The following is a 17,946-nucleotide window of genomic DNA, read 5'->3' as shown; positions in this document are numbered from 1 at the left end:
TTTATTTTCCGTGTCACTCATGCCTCCAGTTCCTTTTTGTGTCTCTTGTGTTCCCTGTGCCTTTGGTGACCCCCGGGTCACCAATGTCTGTTTTCTGGATTTCTGTTTTTTCAACTCTGGCTTTGATTCTTATCTCGTTTGTTTGCTGCCTGCCTCAACCCCACCCTTCTTTGACCATTCCCGCTGGGGAACTGTGTACTGTTCAACCCACCCTAGTGTGCCCAAGGACCGCAACCCAGCAACAATCTGCAGTGCAACATCCTCACCTCTTGAGGCTCTGGTGAAGTCTGGCTGTTGCTTAGACTCTGCATCTTTTCCCTTCTCACACCACCATTAAGGAAGCCATAGCGCCCCTTAATAGTTCTGTCTTTCCAAGCATGACACCCTGATTAGAAATTTTTTCAGTCCCCATTCTATTAAAATGGGTATGTGCAGGTGGTCCTTCTCACAGGGCACCTATTTCAGAAATTGACAAATCTTTAATACAGAACCTGCGGTACTGTTTATTAAACATCGTTTTATGCCAAAATATAGAACCTGCAGTACTGTTTGTTAAACATACTTACATGTCAAAATGGGAGTCTTTTCTAGGTTGGGAACAATAAATAAAAGTTCAAGATGTTTGCTTTATAAAGAAAACGCCTATAAGTGAAGTCTGGCTGTTGCTTAGACTCTGCATCTTTTCCCTTCTCACACCACCATTAAGGAAGCCATAGCGCCCCTTAATAGTTCTGTCTTTCCAAGCATGACACCCTGATTAGAAATTTTTTCAGTCCCCATTCTATTAAAATGGGTATGTGCAGGTGGTCCTTCTCACAGGGCACTTATTTCAGAAATTGACAAATCTTTAATACAGAACCTGCGGTACTGTTTATTAAACATCGTTTTATGCCAAAATATAGAACCTGCAGTACTGTTTGTTAAACATACTTACATGTCAAAATGGGAGTCTTTTCTAGGTTGGGAACAATAAATAAAAGTTCAAGATGTTTGCTTTATAAAGAAAACGCCTATAAGTGAAGTCTGGCTGTTGCTTAGACTCTGCATCTTTTCCCTTCTCACACCACCATTAAGGAAGCCATAGCGCCCCTTAATAGTTCTGTCTTTCCAAGCATGACACCCTGATTAGAAATTTTTTCAGTCCCCATTCTATTAAAATGGGTATGTGCAGGTGGTCCTTCTCACAGGGCACCTATTTCAGAAATTGACAAATCTTTAATACAGAACCTGCGGTACTGTTTATTAAACATCGTTTTATGCCAAAATATAGAACCTGCAGTACTGTTTGTTAAACATACTTACATGTCAAAATGGGAGTCTTTTCTAGGTTGGGAACAATAAATAAAAGTTCAAGATGTTTGCTTTATAAAGAAAACGCCTTTAAAATCTTCATGCACAGGTACTTCACTTCTGATGAATTAGGTGATTTTCCTTAATAGTAGTAATCTCTGCTGATGATGTGACTCCCATGTGGGTAGGTTAAATCACATTTTATGGAACTACTATAAAATGTACTGTACCGTATTGAACCGAAGTCAATGACCTTCCATCCTACTGGGCAGAAATTGATATTAGGCTGGACCCCGTGACTCACCTACTAAATTTACCTTTATCGGGACTCTCTAAATATATGAAAGCACTATTAGCCCAGATCCTTACTGCTTTGCACAACAGTGCTATCTTACCAGTACCTTTGGAAATGAACTTTGCGAACTAAAACAAAAAACATTGTTTAGCTGTGCAACTGCCTAAACTCTCTTGTTCCTGACCACAGTTCTACCCACTGCCTCACTCCTACTACTTAATCTTGTTTCCTCACCTAGACATGCAGGAATGCTGAGAAATATTTTTCTACAATCTGTTTTTATTCACTTGCAATGACTCGCATTGCCATTAGAATTTGGGTTTATTTGGTCTAAAAAGTTCCATTCAAAACAATGCTCTAAATTAATTTTAGTAGAAACATCCTAAAAATCCTAGAAATGATTGTTCTGCATATGGAGTACTTGGACAAAGAAAAACACTGATCATTAGGGCTTTAAGCCTTTAAGCCTGCATAAATGCTGAGTAATCAAAGCTTATTGAATCAACAAAGAAAAGCACTGTGTATAGCTTTTCAAGTTTACCACTAACTTTATTCACAGTGTCATCTAAAGTTTCACCATTCATTGAAAGTTCACACTTCAGCTATAAGTATTGAAATATGTATTAAGTAATGTGGCTTGGATAACTTAGAGAGCAACAATGTGACAATGAGAGTGGTCTAAGAGATAGTTTTGAATGAAAATGCAGGGAAACTTTAACAATGCTTCTTACTCCAACAATATATACTTACCCTTACTTTGGCACCCCTTATTTGTGTCTCTTCATTGAATATGCACAGCTGATGATTCTCTTCATCAACATGGCAGTGACAGTGTTAGGAATGAGGTTCAGTTTAGCCCCCATTATGGGTTCATGACAAACCATGTGGGATCAAACCAATTATTGGTGCAAATCAACATTTTTTAAAGTTTTTAAAACCGTAATGCACTAAACAGCATTTGAGCTATGGCCAATGGGGCTTGTATAAGGCAGCTCACTCACTATAAAAATAGGGGCACAGAGCAGCTATAGTGTCAGTGTACTGGGAGATGCTGTAGTTAAAGACAAAAGGCATAGGCAGAGATTAGGAACCTGTACTTGTTTATTTTGGTTTAATTATTGGGGGCTTCTTATATTGGGGGCTTCTTCTTATATTTTGTAGTTGATGCGAGTTGCAGGTCTCTCTATTTTACAGCAATGCATACCGTAAAAATTAGTAGTTTTTTAATTTTTATGTTTTTTTATGTTTTTTATTTTTTTTACTTTGGCGTGCACAAATGTGCAACATTCATTTGTAACAGACTATTTGTGCTTGGAGTTGCCTTTTGTATGCAGTATACCACTGTATAATTAAAAAAACAATGGACAAGAACAGTGTAGTTATTATACTTTACATTATTTCACTCACATTCTCTGCCCCACTCCCAAAGATTAAAACAAAAGTTAAGCATTTGCCAGTGAGTCTATTATCCCTGAATAATATTGTCCTGTTGCTGGTCAATTTTCATCTAATATATCTGCAAAATCCCAAATCTTGCAGTAAAACCTCAGCTTGTGCTCTGACTTTGCGTTCTTTGTGTCCAATTTTACACTGATTTGTCATCTGTGGTCTATAATTTTTAGTGACAGTTTGATAGAAATTGTCCAGTAGTAAGACATTCAACATTGCACCCCCTGTATTTTTTGCATCCTTTTATTCATTTCTAGTGTGTAACTTCCCCCTATTCCTAGATTGTAAGCTCTTCCAGACAGGGTCCTCTCCTCCTCCTGTGTAACTGTCTGTATCTGTCTGTCATTTGCATCCCCTATTTTATGTACAATGTATATGATGGCACTATATAAATCCTGTTTAATAATAATACCAGTGAGAATGGTGTACCCACCGAGTGATGTTATATTTCCCATAGGTTCGTGGTCATTTTTCTGGAATATTCCACTGAAGGAATCTCAATCAATTTTGGCATTATACCCATAAATATGCTAGCCTATTGTCAGGAGCTAACATTTTTTTGCAAGTTTCAGTTTCTCTTTCTAATTGTTATCCATGTTTTTCTTATTGTTACAGTCATTAGAATGCTCGGAATATGCTCTTTTACATGTCCTTCACTTACCAACACCTTCCTATAGTGAACATTCAAAATGTAAAAGGCCTTAGCTTTGGTCAGTGGTGAAACACTTACCACAGGGCCAGATAATACAAGAAATCCAATAATGTCAAATGGTATATCAGCCCCTCACCCATAGCTAAAACCAAAAGCATTAAAAAAAAGTTGACCCTGCACCCCAGGCTTGTTTTATATTCTCAAAAACCCAGATCCACAGCCATGAACTTACCTTTTCAACTTTCTATGCCTATGATTCCCCCAAAATATCATTTATAGTCCATTTAAATGATAAACTATATAAAGCTGAAGAAAATTTCTCATCGTATGTGGAGATTTTATATCAGCCAAGATATGATCTTTGACACTTGGGAAAATCCATACTTTCTTTTGCAGCTTCAAAACACTTTGGTGAATCTTTTCAAAGCTTGCACCTGGTAAACTGTTGGAGAGTCACTCATGTGATTTGACAAAAGCTACCTATTGAATATATTGTACTCCGTTAAAACTAGCTTGCATTACAGCACAGTCTAATCCCTTATGTTAGCACAGAACAGGTAGTTATCAGAATACAGCAACAATGTTCCTCTCTAAAATTAGCTGGTTTTCATTACGCTATCTTTGTATATATACTGCAAGCAGCTGATCATTTCAGTCATTCTCAGACACCATTTCACAGTTGTGCATCCAACTTTGTTGTCCACTGTCCTAACCTAACCATGGTTGTGAGTGTACTGTCACACATGTTCTTTTCAATTTTCCTCTTCCATGTTGAATTTCTAACTGTGCTTTCAAACCTACTTTTAACTCAGCTGTGTGAATTGGGCATCTATTCTTGAGTGTACAGCATCCAATCCCCCTGCCATTAGAGAAATTATAACAATATTGTCATTGTTTGAGGATAGAAAACTTTTGACAATGCGTTATTAAAATAGTAACGAATCATTAAATTAGAAAATGTATACAATTTAACTATTTATATTGCTTAATGCATATTTTTTTGATATTTTATGCTTGTTAGTGTTAACATTATTGTAAATAAAAGAACTTGAATTTTTAAATTTTAAATTGTTATTTAAAATTATTATTTAGTATTGACCCAGCAACTCTATATGATTGATGCCTTTAAAATCCTATTTGGGTGTTTATTAAACCCAAATCTTGTTGTTGGATTTTAAATTATGGAGGAATATTTTGTTAAATATGACCATGTAGATCTTTTGATTATAGTATTTGAATGTTATCCTTCTTATAATTTAATACATAAGATTATATATAAAAGAAAAAAAGTAAAGGCTCTATATCTTTTTCCTGAGCATTGTAATTTTACTCATACGAGGATTGTGCATTTTTTTCTCGCTATATAGGCAATTTAGTCAGTCAAAAAGCATATTGCAGAACTGCAGGAAAAGCCAACTAACATTAAATAGGAGGTATTACAAACTAATATGTGGAATGGAGGAGATCAGCTATGATGATAGATTAGCTGAAATGATACTATTCTCCCTTGAGAAGAGGCGTTTAAGGAGGAATTATGATCACCCTATATAAATGGTCTACATAGAGAGCTTGCTCCACGAATATTCACTTTAGGATCATTTCAAAGGACAAGGGAGCACTCTTTGGCCCTGATTTATCAAAGCTTTCCATGGCTGGAAAAGAATACACTTTCTTTGGTGAAGCTGTGTGATCTAGCAAACCTGGCATAGATTTCCTATGTCATTTGCTATTTGTTAGCAAATGTTTTAATTCCTGGATCAGATTCATTCAAAGTTTTATGGATCACCCAGGTTCACTGAAGAAAGTGTACATTCTCCAGCCTTGGAGAGCTTTAATAAATCAGGCCCTTTGTGTCTGCAGGAAAAGAAGTTTAATCTCTGCATAAGAAAAGGGATTCTTCACAGGTCTGTGAAAATGTGGAATAGGTTTCCTAATTAAATTTTAGCAGGTTCTACAGATTGCTTTAGGAAAAAAACTAACTGCTTTTTTAGAAGCACAGAATATAACTGGGTATTAAGGTTTTAAAGAAATTATACCAGAGACTGTTGATCCAGTCTGATTTCCTCACTGAACCAGAAAGGAATTTTACCTGTTTGAACAAATTGAACAATGTTTTATACAAATTTTTTGCCTGGATCAACTAAGTTAATATGGTTTATCCAGGATTCTTATGATTGTTTCAAGCTTTATGCTTGTTTCTAGTATGTTTACTTCCCAAGTGGTTGATCTTGATGTCTCTTTCAACCTAAATATGTAACTATGTATGTTTTTTTTTTTACAGCTATACAGTAGATCAAAATTTTTTAATTACTAACTGGAGCAATGAAACAAACCTGAAAAAAAATCAAAAACAGGAACAAGAATTTAGAAAAAAATTTCAGGTATGTTTCTTCATTTTTATATTCTTTCAGGATTTTCTCCTAAATAGGGACATATTTATAAAGCAGTGAATGTGACATTTACCAACATTTTTTGTTTATAATACGTATAATAGTAAAAGTCCAGGACACTTTTCCATGAGTGATACACTGGGCTGAAAGCATGATATGAACATTTTTATCCAATAGGACATATTCATTGTCATTGTGTGTGTTCTTCTATGCATTTCACACAGAATTGCTTCATCAGGACAAAAACAAAAATTGTTGTACAGTCTATAACATAATAAACAAATATTTATCAAACATTACAAAGGGTTCAAATAAATTTGATGTACTGATGGGGATTAAGCAAGTAAACAATACGCTTACAGATATTCAAGAATTTGTAAGAGTTGCTAAATTTCGGATTCCGTCCAACCAAACATTGAAAAGGAGACATTTATAGACGATTATAACCAAATGACTATCCAAAATCTCAATGTATGTGAACAGATGTTTTACACAGCAATATAGGTTACTGTAAGGCCCGGATCTATGTCGGTATTCCCCAGACACCAATCCCCCAATCTATGCCGCAGTCTTTGCCTATAGCAGCCCCTGCTCAGCCTCAAGAGGCTGGTTGTGTCTCCCAGCACTAAATTGCCCCCAGGACTGCGCAAAGGATGGTGTCTGGAAATAGACCGGCAGACAACCCGGCGTCCACTTAATGCAATGTACAGGAAATCAGTCCATCCAGCGCAGTACTAAGGGTGAGGCAAAAACAGAGTGGGGATCACAAGCAGAGGTCAGTCCAGGCAGAATTCAAATGGGTATTTAGAAAAAAATTCACAAAAACACTCCAACACAGGTCAGCCTAGCAGACGCTATAACAGGCACCTCAGACTAGGAGCAGAGAGGTTTTAAAGCCCCAGCAGCCATTTAAAGTCTGGGATTAACAGAAATTACTCGGGAATCAGCTGCACACAACTAAGTTCACTTCAGCTGTGCAGCCTCAGTGCAAACCTCAGCCACAGGGTTGCTGCAACCTACAGGGTACTGATCCTGCAATCCCATTGCTACTGTGAGCGCAGCCGAAGGAGGGAATAGGCTGCGCCCGGCCTCCTGCGGTGAGGTATCGCCTGGATACTTACGCCCGGAGGGCGCCTCCCAACAGCATGTGAATCTTCCATGTCTCTGCTTCAACAGCGGATTTGAAATTTTGAATTTTCTTATCAAGCTAATTGCAAATTGCTAACTACTATGCTGTTGCATTTAGATGATAACAATAATAGGAACCGTTGCAACAATGTGAGAACCAAGGGCATGTCTGAAGCCACTGGGTGAGGGTCACCACAATCTATAACTCTTTATTGGATTGTGCTCCAACCACTGCACTAGAAATTGATAGGGTCCATCATATTGAAGACTTAAGATCTTCAGCATACTCTACCCCCCCCCCCCCCCAGATGTACTCTGAAGGGTGTAAGGGTGTATTTCTACCCCTTAAAGAGGAAATCTTGTGAAAATGCTCAAGGACCCTTTTGATTTTGATAGGGCTCGGATCCACTTGCTACCTGATCTGGCCAAGGAGACTTTTAACATGTGACCGAAGCACCTCCTGCTGGAACTAATTAGATCTTGTTACTCCACCTACAAATAATTGAGGTCACCCTCATCACTGTGTGGTGGGTAAAGGTTCCTCTACTTTCCACTTCCTCAACCATGCATGACTTCAATGTTTAAAGACCGATCCTAGCTCAGTTCAAGATTTAGTTTGAGCTTATGAAAAATATTCAAGAAGGGGTTTCCTTTTCTTTTATTTTTACATTCTTTATTGAATGTTTTCAATAATTGCAAAGTCCAATAAACAAACATCCTCGTTAAAGGGATTTTACGGTATACATTATGAAAATTCAACAAAATGTTACAAAAGAAAAAGAAATAACATCGATTATGCAAAAAGGATAAAAGAAAGGGGTATTCCAGGTAATTTACAAAGTATCACAGATAAAGAGCCTCATTCTGCACAATTCCAAAACCTCAAGAGAGCACTGGGTAACCAAATATTGTTCATAATTGTGACTTCAGGAACTATTGCCACTCATACCATATATTTAAAAACTGAGCATGGATAACTTGGATTTCAGATGTGAGATCCTCCATCTCAGTAACCCTATGAAACTACTGCTGTGCAGGATGGGGGGGGGGGGGGGGGCTGTTGCTTCCAGTAGAAGAAAATGGATTATCTGACTGCTGTAACTCGATGTCTAAGGATGGAGTGTTTATATGTCTTCAGGGAGCAGATGGCGTATTAAAAAGAAAAACTGGATATACTGGGATCCTAAAGAAAATATCTGTGAGATTTTAATTAAACTTTACAGAAATTCTGCAATACTGAGAAAGACCAGAACATGTGAATCATAGTTCCCACCTCTGCCTCATATCTCAGTAGTAGTGAAGTGTCTATATCTTTTGTAAAACCTCACATTTCTGGTTTAAATGACAGGTACCACTTCCCCCTTCCCACACACCATCTCCAGCCACTTTCTGTTCTCATAAAGGTTAAATCTGCCCTTAATCTGTTCAAAATACCTATTTATAGAAGGCATTTATAGTCAGATTTGACAAGCCAGGTATGGTTTAACCCCCTAGCAGTAATCCTGAGTGTGACTCGGGGTGGCTTTTACATGCAAAAAGGGGTAATCCCGAGTCACACTCGGGGTAACTTTAGGAGGCCCCCTTACCTTTGCCCGACGTTCCAGCTGCGATCCAATGGTCCTGCTGTGATGCCGGGGCGCTGGTTCGTCTGGGGCCGTGGCCGGGCGGGAAATTTAAAAGCAGATTACTGAGTAATCTGCTTTTAAATACCACCGGGGTCCCAGCGTGGTCACCCACGGAATTTGCTATTGCTGCTGGCATCTGCAGTGAGATGTGAAGCACAATGCAGAACGGGAGGTTCTGTGTGAGGCAGACGGGACATCCCCACTCGCATCACCCGGGAGGATGAGTCATCTTCCGAGTGATGTGAATGGTGATGTATTGGGGGCTGTGTCTGGGAGGGAAATTTAAAAGCAGATTACAATGTAATCTGCTTTTAAATGTTTTGTGCAGTGCAAAAACACCACACAACATGAAAAAAAAAAAAAGTACATTTTATATTTATTTTTAAGAATACATTGTTGTCTATTATTTCAATATTTTTTAAAATTATAATTTATAATTATGTATTATATTATATTTTATGATTATAATATAATAAATAAATATAATTATCATACCCGGGAGTTAATCCTAAGAATTACAGGCCCACACTATAAACACAAATTTCTATGCAAAAAAAATAGGATCACTTTTTGCATCAAAAAACTGACAGAATTGGAACGCTAGGGGGGTTAAGGAAAACATTGCATCTTTATTAGCAGAGGCTAATATTAAAAGTTAGACTTTCCATAAAAGAAGACATAAATTTTATCTGCCTTTTAAAATAGAAGACATAAATTTTATCTGCATTTTAACAAGATTAGCCTCGTGGTACGAGGCTAATCAATCCACCATTTTCCAAAGGGGAGAGGCACACTTCAAGGAAATGTGGAGAGAAAATAGAAAATACAACTGCATCTAAGCACATTTTTTTATTTTATTTGGCCATCAATACGAGAACCAAAGAGATAAACAGAAAACTTAAGTCTACCTCACAAATAAACATAATAATAAAACTTTAATACAACTATAACCAAAACTTCTATATTCTTGTCAGCATATCATTAGGCTCTTTTAATAAAGGTACAACCAAAAAACTTTTTGTTACTTCCTCTTTGGCACGCTAAACATAAAAAAAACACATATTGGTCCACAGACAACCTTTGGTCAATGTAATCCTCTCAATTCCATTTTCAGGCCTAACTGGGAGGTTGAAAGGCTTTAAGAAATTCCTCCAGACTATCAATAGTTACAGCAGGGTATAGTTCAAAGGAACTCTAACAAATAAGATCAAAATTTTAAGCGGGGTCAAGCAAGGCTGTTCACTGTCACCAATTTTGTTTATATTTGCAATTGAACCTCTGTTATGCGCAATAAGGTAGGACAAGGAGGTAAAGGGCTTTTTCATCCTTGGAAGTAAAGGTTATTAGTTCAAGGTTTTTGCTTATATAGATGACATTCAATTCTTACTAAAAAAATTTTGAGCCTTAAAAGATTAATTGAAACCATGGAATAGTACTTTATGGCGACAGGTTTTAGGATCAGTTTTGAAAAATCTATCACCTTAACTATCTGCAATGTGGAGCCTGGAATTTATCTCAATTAGGGTTGTCAAACTCAAAATACTAGATATATAATTTTCAGAGAACTGCCTAAATTTTAAAATTGGGAAACCCTTCTCAAAAGAATAAAAAAGAAAATCAACTTTTGGCAACTGAGATTTTTAGCTTTAGAAGGAAAATTGTTATTTTTAAGTGATTTTACCCATGATTCTATACATATTATTAATTTAAGGTTCAGTTTTTTTATGGGGTTCAAAAAGAAAGTTAACACACTTTGAGCATTGTAAATCAAAGCAGGAGGGAGGGAGGGGTTTTGTCAGCATTACTCTACATCAAGTACCTTGCCTATGTTGTGAGAAAAGTGTAAAGGGATACTCCCTCAAAGATCCAAAGCTTCATGATAAATTATTTGGGCTATTTCCCAAAGAAATATCACTGGCTGGAGTTAGAGTTGTCTAGGCCATACAAATGATACCTCTTATGGGGTGCCTTGGTGAAGACTGGGAGAAACTTCTTGACCCAGGTATCACTTGCCAGGGGGGCAGCCCTTACATTCATACATGTTTTACTTACTTTGAGATTTTTTAGCTTCTTTATGGTCTTATGGACAGGATTGTATAAATACATATACGTATAAATTTTTTTTTATGATGTTACATCAGGGTCTAGGGCACATCTCCTACCCCGCTTGTCACTAGACACTACCCCTACATAGGCTGCTCCTTTGTTATTTAGGGAGCCTTGGGGTTTGCCCCAAAGTAAGTATTTACACCCCCTCCTTTTGGGGTCTTTCTTTTTCTGATTCCCTCTCTTTTTTCTCTTTCTATCTTCCCTTCTGGTTTCTCCTTTTCCATTCTTCTTATCTTCTTCTACTTCCCTTGTTTCCTCCTTGTCTTTCCCTTTCAGCACCAAAGAAGCCCAACTCCTTTTAGTTATGCCATTCTTGAACACAAAATCCCTTAAGAAGGGATTTAACACACCTCAAAAATGTAAAGCCTTTCTACTTTTCTATGTGACCATTATCACCAGGAAGCCCATATTGCCTTTTTGCAAGAAACCCATTTTAAGACAAGCAGGATTCACACTTTGAGAGATGGCTTTTATCCTGCAGTTTTCATGGACCCTCTACTGAACCAAGAGCAAGGGGGTGAGCATTCCTATTTTCAAATCTAATGCTTGGCAACTTAAAGTCTTGTGGAGTAATGCAGAGGGGAGAATTCTCTTTCTGAAGGGTTACCTTAATTCCAGCCTGTACACATTTGAAACAATTTGAGCTCCTAACACCCAGCAACCTCAGTTATTGGAGCTGACATTAAGTCGTCTTGGAATTCTCTGAAGGGATATTGGTCCTAGAAAGGGACTGCTCTCTCCACACCTCTTAAATTCAAAGAACTTCTGGTTTCTTATCAGTTATGTAATGTATTGTGAATACACCATACTACGACCAACGGCTACACCTCTTACAAATTTATCTTTTGTAAGAGATACATATATTACAATGTCAGGAGGTTCTCCTTTGCTGGGCATCTTCTCAATGATTGCAGCTGTGGCTGCATTCATTGAGAAGAGTGTGCAATCCCCGGGGCACTAGAGGTTAATTAACCTCTAGTGTCCCAGGGATCATAGTGGAACTGCAGAGTTCATCTGCAGTTCAGTTCCCACGGTCATGTGACTGTGGGAACATTGCGGTCACAGCTGTGACTGCAGGCGATCCCCAGGGCAGTAGAGGTCAATTAACTTCTATTGTCCCGGGGATCACACAGTGAGCTTCTCAATGATTGCAGCTGTGGCTGCAATCATTGAGAAGGGTGTGCGATCCCTGGGGCACTAAAGGTTAATTAACCTCTAGTGCCCTGGGGATTGCAAACAGGGAGATACCCAGGGCTCCCTGTTTAAATTTCCTCTTCCAATGGTTTCCCAAAACCGGTTCGCCGAAATTTTGTGGAACCATTTGAAGTTTGAGGAAATTTTTGCGAGAATGCCAGAAGTATTCCCGCTCATCCCTATTCACCTTGGGGACCTCTGCCTTTTCCCACGGTAGAACATTGGTAATAATAATTTGTCAGACCACATGCCTGTTCACCTTAAGATTCACATTAAAGTTTTCCTAGGTGGTTATAAATATTGGCGCTCAAGGACAGTCTTCTCCATGATCCAGTGGCATTTTCTGACCTAAAAAACACAACTATAAAGCCTTTTTTGACTGTAACTTTACCCTTTAGACTCACCCTATTTTTGTTTTGGCAGCCTAAAAACCTTTTATCAATGTTATTTTATTTAAACACGGAGCTATATTGAAACGAGAATGCATGACACAAATGTTAAAATTATTACAGGAAAATAAGACCTTTTTAAAGTAAAAAAATACTAACTGCAGATGCACATTTCAAATTTGGGTAGAATTTTTGCCAATATCTTATGTGCTCAACTTTAGCAAATCACATATTCCCAAAATTCTGCAGGAGCTATATGCTATCTACCTAAAGACATCTCCAATTGCTTGTGTAGTTATTAAAAGATCCTGTGCAATGTTGTTGGTTTACAACCTGCTTCTTATCCTGATTCTCATAGTGACTGCATCGCTCCTATTTGGCCTCTTCTGGTATGCCCACTTTCTCCCGAGAACAATTCTGCATTAGAATCTCTATTGATGGCGGAGGAACTTACATGTTTTCATGTACACTGTTTCAAACACTAAGGCAGGGAAGGCAAAGGGACCACATGGTCCTATACTTATATTATTTATATATTATAATACATAATATTATTATTTTTAAGACACTGTTACCTTCCTTACGCTCAAGCTTTACAGCTTTTAACATTAAATCTTTTTCTTGCCATATTCTGAGGGATTTTTTAGAGGCACACATTTCATTTATACCCAGGGAAGGGAAAGATCCAGCTATAGACCTATATTTTCACTAAATATTGATTTAAAGCTGTACTCTAAGATACTAGCTGCCAGACTTACACCTCTGTTTAATCTTTTAATTGTCACGCTTGGGGAGACGGAGCCTCTAGGGGGGAGCTACGCCTTGCACAAAAGTGGTGTGAGACCTGAGAAGGGCCAAGACGCAGAATCTAAGAGGCAACTTGGTTTTCTGCAGTGCCTCTAGTGGTGAGAATGTTGTGCTGCTGGTTACTGCTAGGTTGCCGTCCTTGGGCACACCAGGTTGGGCAGGATGATGCATGGTACCAAATCATTAGGTGGGAGAATTGTCTAGGAAGGCCAGGGTCGAGCCAGGCAGCAAGCAAGAAGGTTCATGAACAAGCCACTGGTCAAGAACCATTAATCCAGGAAATAGACACCTGTGATAAAGGGCCACCGCCGACACAGGGAACACAAGAGGCACAGCAGGACAGGGAAAGCACTGAATTGATCAACAGGTGTGGAGGAAATTCCCAGCAGAGCTAGGGGGCTTAGCACTAGAGAGGACATGTTGCACAGAGAGCAGAGTGCTGTGTTTGAGCTAGCTAAATAGCCAAGGGCGATTAGGAGGTTATCTTCTGATTGTCCGGCAGGAGGAACAATACTGATTAAATCTATAGAAGCAGGCGTGTCCAGGCTCAGAACTGCCTGCATGTGCAGGAGAGAGGCGTCTGCGCTTTAGCGAGGAAGAGGTAAGCATGTTAAGTGTTAAAGTTAGGTAAAGATAAAAAACTCTATAGACATACTTAATCCAGAGGAAGGCAAAAACCCTTTATTTAATTTCCAACGTGGGAAAAAAATTCCTTCCTGATCCCGGCAATTGGATGTTCCCTGGATCAACAGTCTCTGTTATCTTTATTTAAAACTTTAAAACCAAGTACATTTTGTGCTTCTAGAAAAGCATCTGTTCTTATAGAAATCCATAGTACTTGCTGAAACTACTTCCTGAGGTAGCCTATTACATATATTTTTACAAACCTTACTGTGAAGAATCCCTTCCTTATTTTGAGCTTAAATATATTTTCCTTCAGACGTAAAAGTGCCCCCTTGTCCTTTGTAATGGCCATAAACTGAACAATTAGGAAGTAGGTTCTCTATTTGGACCATTTAAATATTTATATAGGGTGATCATATCCCCCCCCCCATAAATGCCTCATCTCAAGGGAGAATACAATCAGTTCAGCTAATCTCTCCTCATAGCTGAACTATTCTATTCTTTTTATTAGTTTAGTTGCCTTTCTCCGCACTCTCTCCAGTTCCACAATATCCTTTTAGAGAACTGGTGTCCAAAACTGAACTGCATATAACAGATGATGATACTGATGAATGATTTGTACAGAGGCAGGATTATTTCTCAATCTATATTCCTATTCATCTTTTAATACATAGTAAAATAGTGCTTTGCTAGCATTAGATATTGCAGCTTAGAAATGTATGCTAATATTAAGTCTATAATGTACCAAAATCCCCAGATCATTTTGCATTTTTGACTCCCCAAATGTATTTCCCCTAACCGCATGCATGTTGTTAGCCCCCAAGTGCAGACCTTTATCATTATTAAATGTCATTTGCCACTTGGCTGCCCAATCAAATAGTGCATCCAGGTCTGCTTGTAGGTTATAGACATCCTGTATGGTCTTTATTCCGCTAAATAGTTTGGTGTCATCTGGAAACACAGAAATGGTACTTTTAATCCTAAACTCTATATCATGTATAAAGATGTTAAACACTACAGGTCCCAACACTATACCCTGGGGTACACCAATAACCTTAGTTCATTCAGAGTATGAATCAATAATCACTACTCTCTTTATACAGTCTTTAAGCCAGTTCTCTGTCCATTAACAGATTTAATTTTTTAAACCTATAGATCCTAATTTGCATGATAACAATTTGTAGAATCCTTTGTCAAATGCTTTTGCAAAGTCCATGTACACTATATCAACCGCTACTCCACTGTCTACCTGTTTACTTACTTCCTCATAAAAGAGAGTAAAATTGACAACCTGAGTCTTAAATTCATACTATCACTTATAATAAATATTACTATTTTCTAGCTGAAACTACTCTATGTGCTTCTGTATCAAACTCTGTAGGATCTTTCCAACTATCTAAGTTAAACTTACCGGTCTGTAGTTGCTTGGCAATGACATTGCTCCCTTTTTAAAAATAGGAACCAAATTGGCCTTACACCAATCCATTGGTACCTTGCAAGTGATTAAAGAATCTCCAAAAGTTAGAAACAATTGCTGTGAAATAACTTGCAATTTTGCAATATTTACAATTTGGTCTTGAGCTCTGTCATTTTCCTTTGTGTACACAGACCTAAAAAAAGTGTTTAGTGTTGTGTATAAGATCAATCGTAAAAAATGCGCAGCAACTCCCTTCATCCACAGATACAAGAGTTTATTGACAGATTTACAGACCACAGCAATAGCACAGCAATGACAAGTCAGGTTCATTTAATTCATCACATTTAATGAAGATGTTGATTTAACTCCTTGCATTTAATGAACATATGAATTCAGAAAATTCTATTTTATATATACAAGTTTAAGACAGTATATACATTGAGAGCGATTCTCATTTGCCAGTTGACCTGATCAAAAGGATTATTAATATTAATAATATTAATATTATTATTAATAAACAGGATTAATAAAGCGACAACATATTATGCAGCGCTGTACATTAAACAGGAGTTGCTGTCAGACTGGTAGGAAGCAATCCAAAATAGAGCAGTGTCACTGATACCAATAGAGCACATGATTTGAATTAGAAGGGGGTAATCAACAGTGTCAAAAGCAGAGGAAAGATCTAGAAGAAGGGGAAAGTTGCCATGGGACTCAGCTCTGAGGAGGTCATTGGCCACTTCAGTAGGGGCCGTTTCAGTGGAATGGGCAGCCCAAAAGCCAGACTGGAGAGGGTCAAGGTTGTGTTCAGGTAATCGGTGAGTCTTTTATAGACAAGGCGCTAAAGAAGTTTGGAAACATATGGGAGAAGGAAGATCAGACGGTAGCTAGAAGGTAAGGAGGGGTCTGTGAGGGATTCTTTAGGATAGGAAGAATATATGTTTGAAAGCAGAGGATAGATACCAGTCGAAAGGGAGAGGTTGAAAAGTTCAGTTAGTGTGAGGGCCAGGATGAAGAAATGGGCACGGAGTAGATCAAAAGGAATCGTGTCAAGGGAACAGGTAGTAGATGGAGATAATGAAAGAAGAAAGGAGACTCAAGAATAACAGAGTTCAAGGAGGTTAGAGATAATTTACTAACTTGGAGTAGCATGGTAAGCAGAGGAGTACATTAGACAATGTGGCAAACTGAAATCCATGTGAGCAGCTCCTGTAATATGGGTTGTAGTTAGGCTTGTCAGCTTGTTGCATTCCAGGTGTGGAAAAGGAGGAAGCAGTCAGAGCTTGGTGAAAAGGCAGTTCAGAATGGCAGCAGAAGAGGTTGTGTTGGTGTTGTTAACGCGATTTCCGATTGATCCCAGATCAATATTTCCCTCTCTATCATGACCTCTGTTTTCAACACGTTGGGAGCAGTGAATAACACACAAGCAGCTCAAGCATGTTGTTATATCACTTATTCTCAAAACTTTAATATCACATCGCAGTTTATATAGTCAGACAACAAGGTGGAAGACACTTAGTAGTTAGTCAATAACAAGAAACTTATTTAACAACTTCGCTGAACAAGATATTTCAAGGAAAGAAGCTTCAAGGTAAGGATGGAGCAAATATTGACCTACTGATAAGGAGGAAATAACTAGTTTCGACACTCAATTACCTGCAAAATATAGCAAAAAACACAAAAACAACTTAAATTCAAAACTCAGCAAAAATATATTCCTTACAGGCGTCCAGGTGGATAAAAATGGTGATTCAATCCAAAGGCATGAGATGAAAATTTCAGAGTGTATTGGTGTGTCCAACCCTGTTCCAATACCTGGTTCAAATCCCTGGAAATTTGTGCAATAGGTTCATTTAGAATGCAAGACGTACCATACACAATCAGATGAATATTGTAGAAAACAAATGGATAAACAGGATATGGCAGCCAGAATGCACAATGTACCTTTTGAAGGGGAGATAAATGCAGATTAGGTGCAGGCAGATGAAGGTGGTCAATTTATCATTGATGTTAGTTGAGGATGGTGATGGTGATGATGTTATTCCCTGAATTAATTTACAAAACATTTTTAATTTGGCACTTGGAATTTGGGCATGTGACCAGGGTCCCACGTGACCTTGCCTGATGTTTAAATAGAAGTGCTTTGGGCCCTGAATATGGATGGACAATATAAAATAAGCTTTAAAAGTATAGTGAAGGTCAGGAACCTAATAAGATTCAAAGAGCATTGACATGTCCTAATGATCACAAAAGCATTGTAAACAATGCTTAATGAATTTAAGTTCAAACAAAGAAATAGTTTGTTACTTGCGTACTTTAAAAGACTTATCTCAGCCCTGTAAGATGTAATCAAAGGTTACTACATAAAAGGAATTTAAAATAAGCTAATTTACATATATATATATAAATAATTTACAATAATTAACCACCTGGGCGTTACACTAAGGTCTAGATTTCTGTACCAAAAGCGTTACAGGTTTTAATGAATTTTTTTTTTTTAAATTGTAGACCTGTAACTTACAGAAATATGTCCGAACAAAGTTCTAGTAGATATCATGAATATAAAAAATGTTTGAA

At 37.8% G+C, this 17,946-nt stretch overlaps 1 protein-coding gene across 3 annotated transcripts in view; it reads left to right on the top strand.

Annotated features, from left to right (window-relative positions):
- Nucleotides 1–17,946, top strand: part of LOC140326389 (PML-RARA-regulated adapter molecule 1-like) — a 308,253-nt gene that overhangs the window by 19,011 nt on the left and 271,296 nt on the right. For all 3 annotated transcript variants that reach the window (XM_072404936.1, XM_072404932.1, XM_072404933.1), the window contains exon 2: nt 5,968–6,067. The gene's annotated coding sequence lies outside the window, so the exon portion shown is untranslated. The remainder of the gene's footprint in view (nt 1–5,967; nt 6,068–17,946) is intronic.

This window comes from Pyxicephalus adspersus, chromosome 3 (assembly GCF_032062135.1).
Source record: "Pyxicephalus adspersus chromosome 3, UCB_Pads_2.0, whole genome shotgun sequence".
NCBI classification, from domain to species: Eukaryota; Metazoa; Chordata; class Amphibia; order Anura; family Pyxicephalidae; genus Pyxicephalus; species Pyxicephalus adspersus.
The sequence above is the reverse complement of the archived record's forward strand: the minus strand, read 5'-3'. Positions and strand labels throughout refer to the sequence as shown.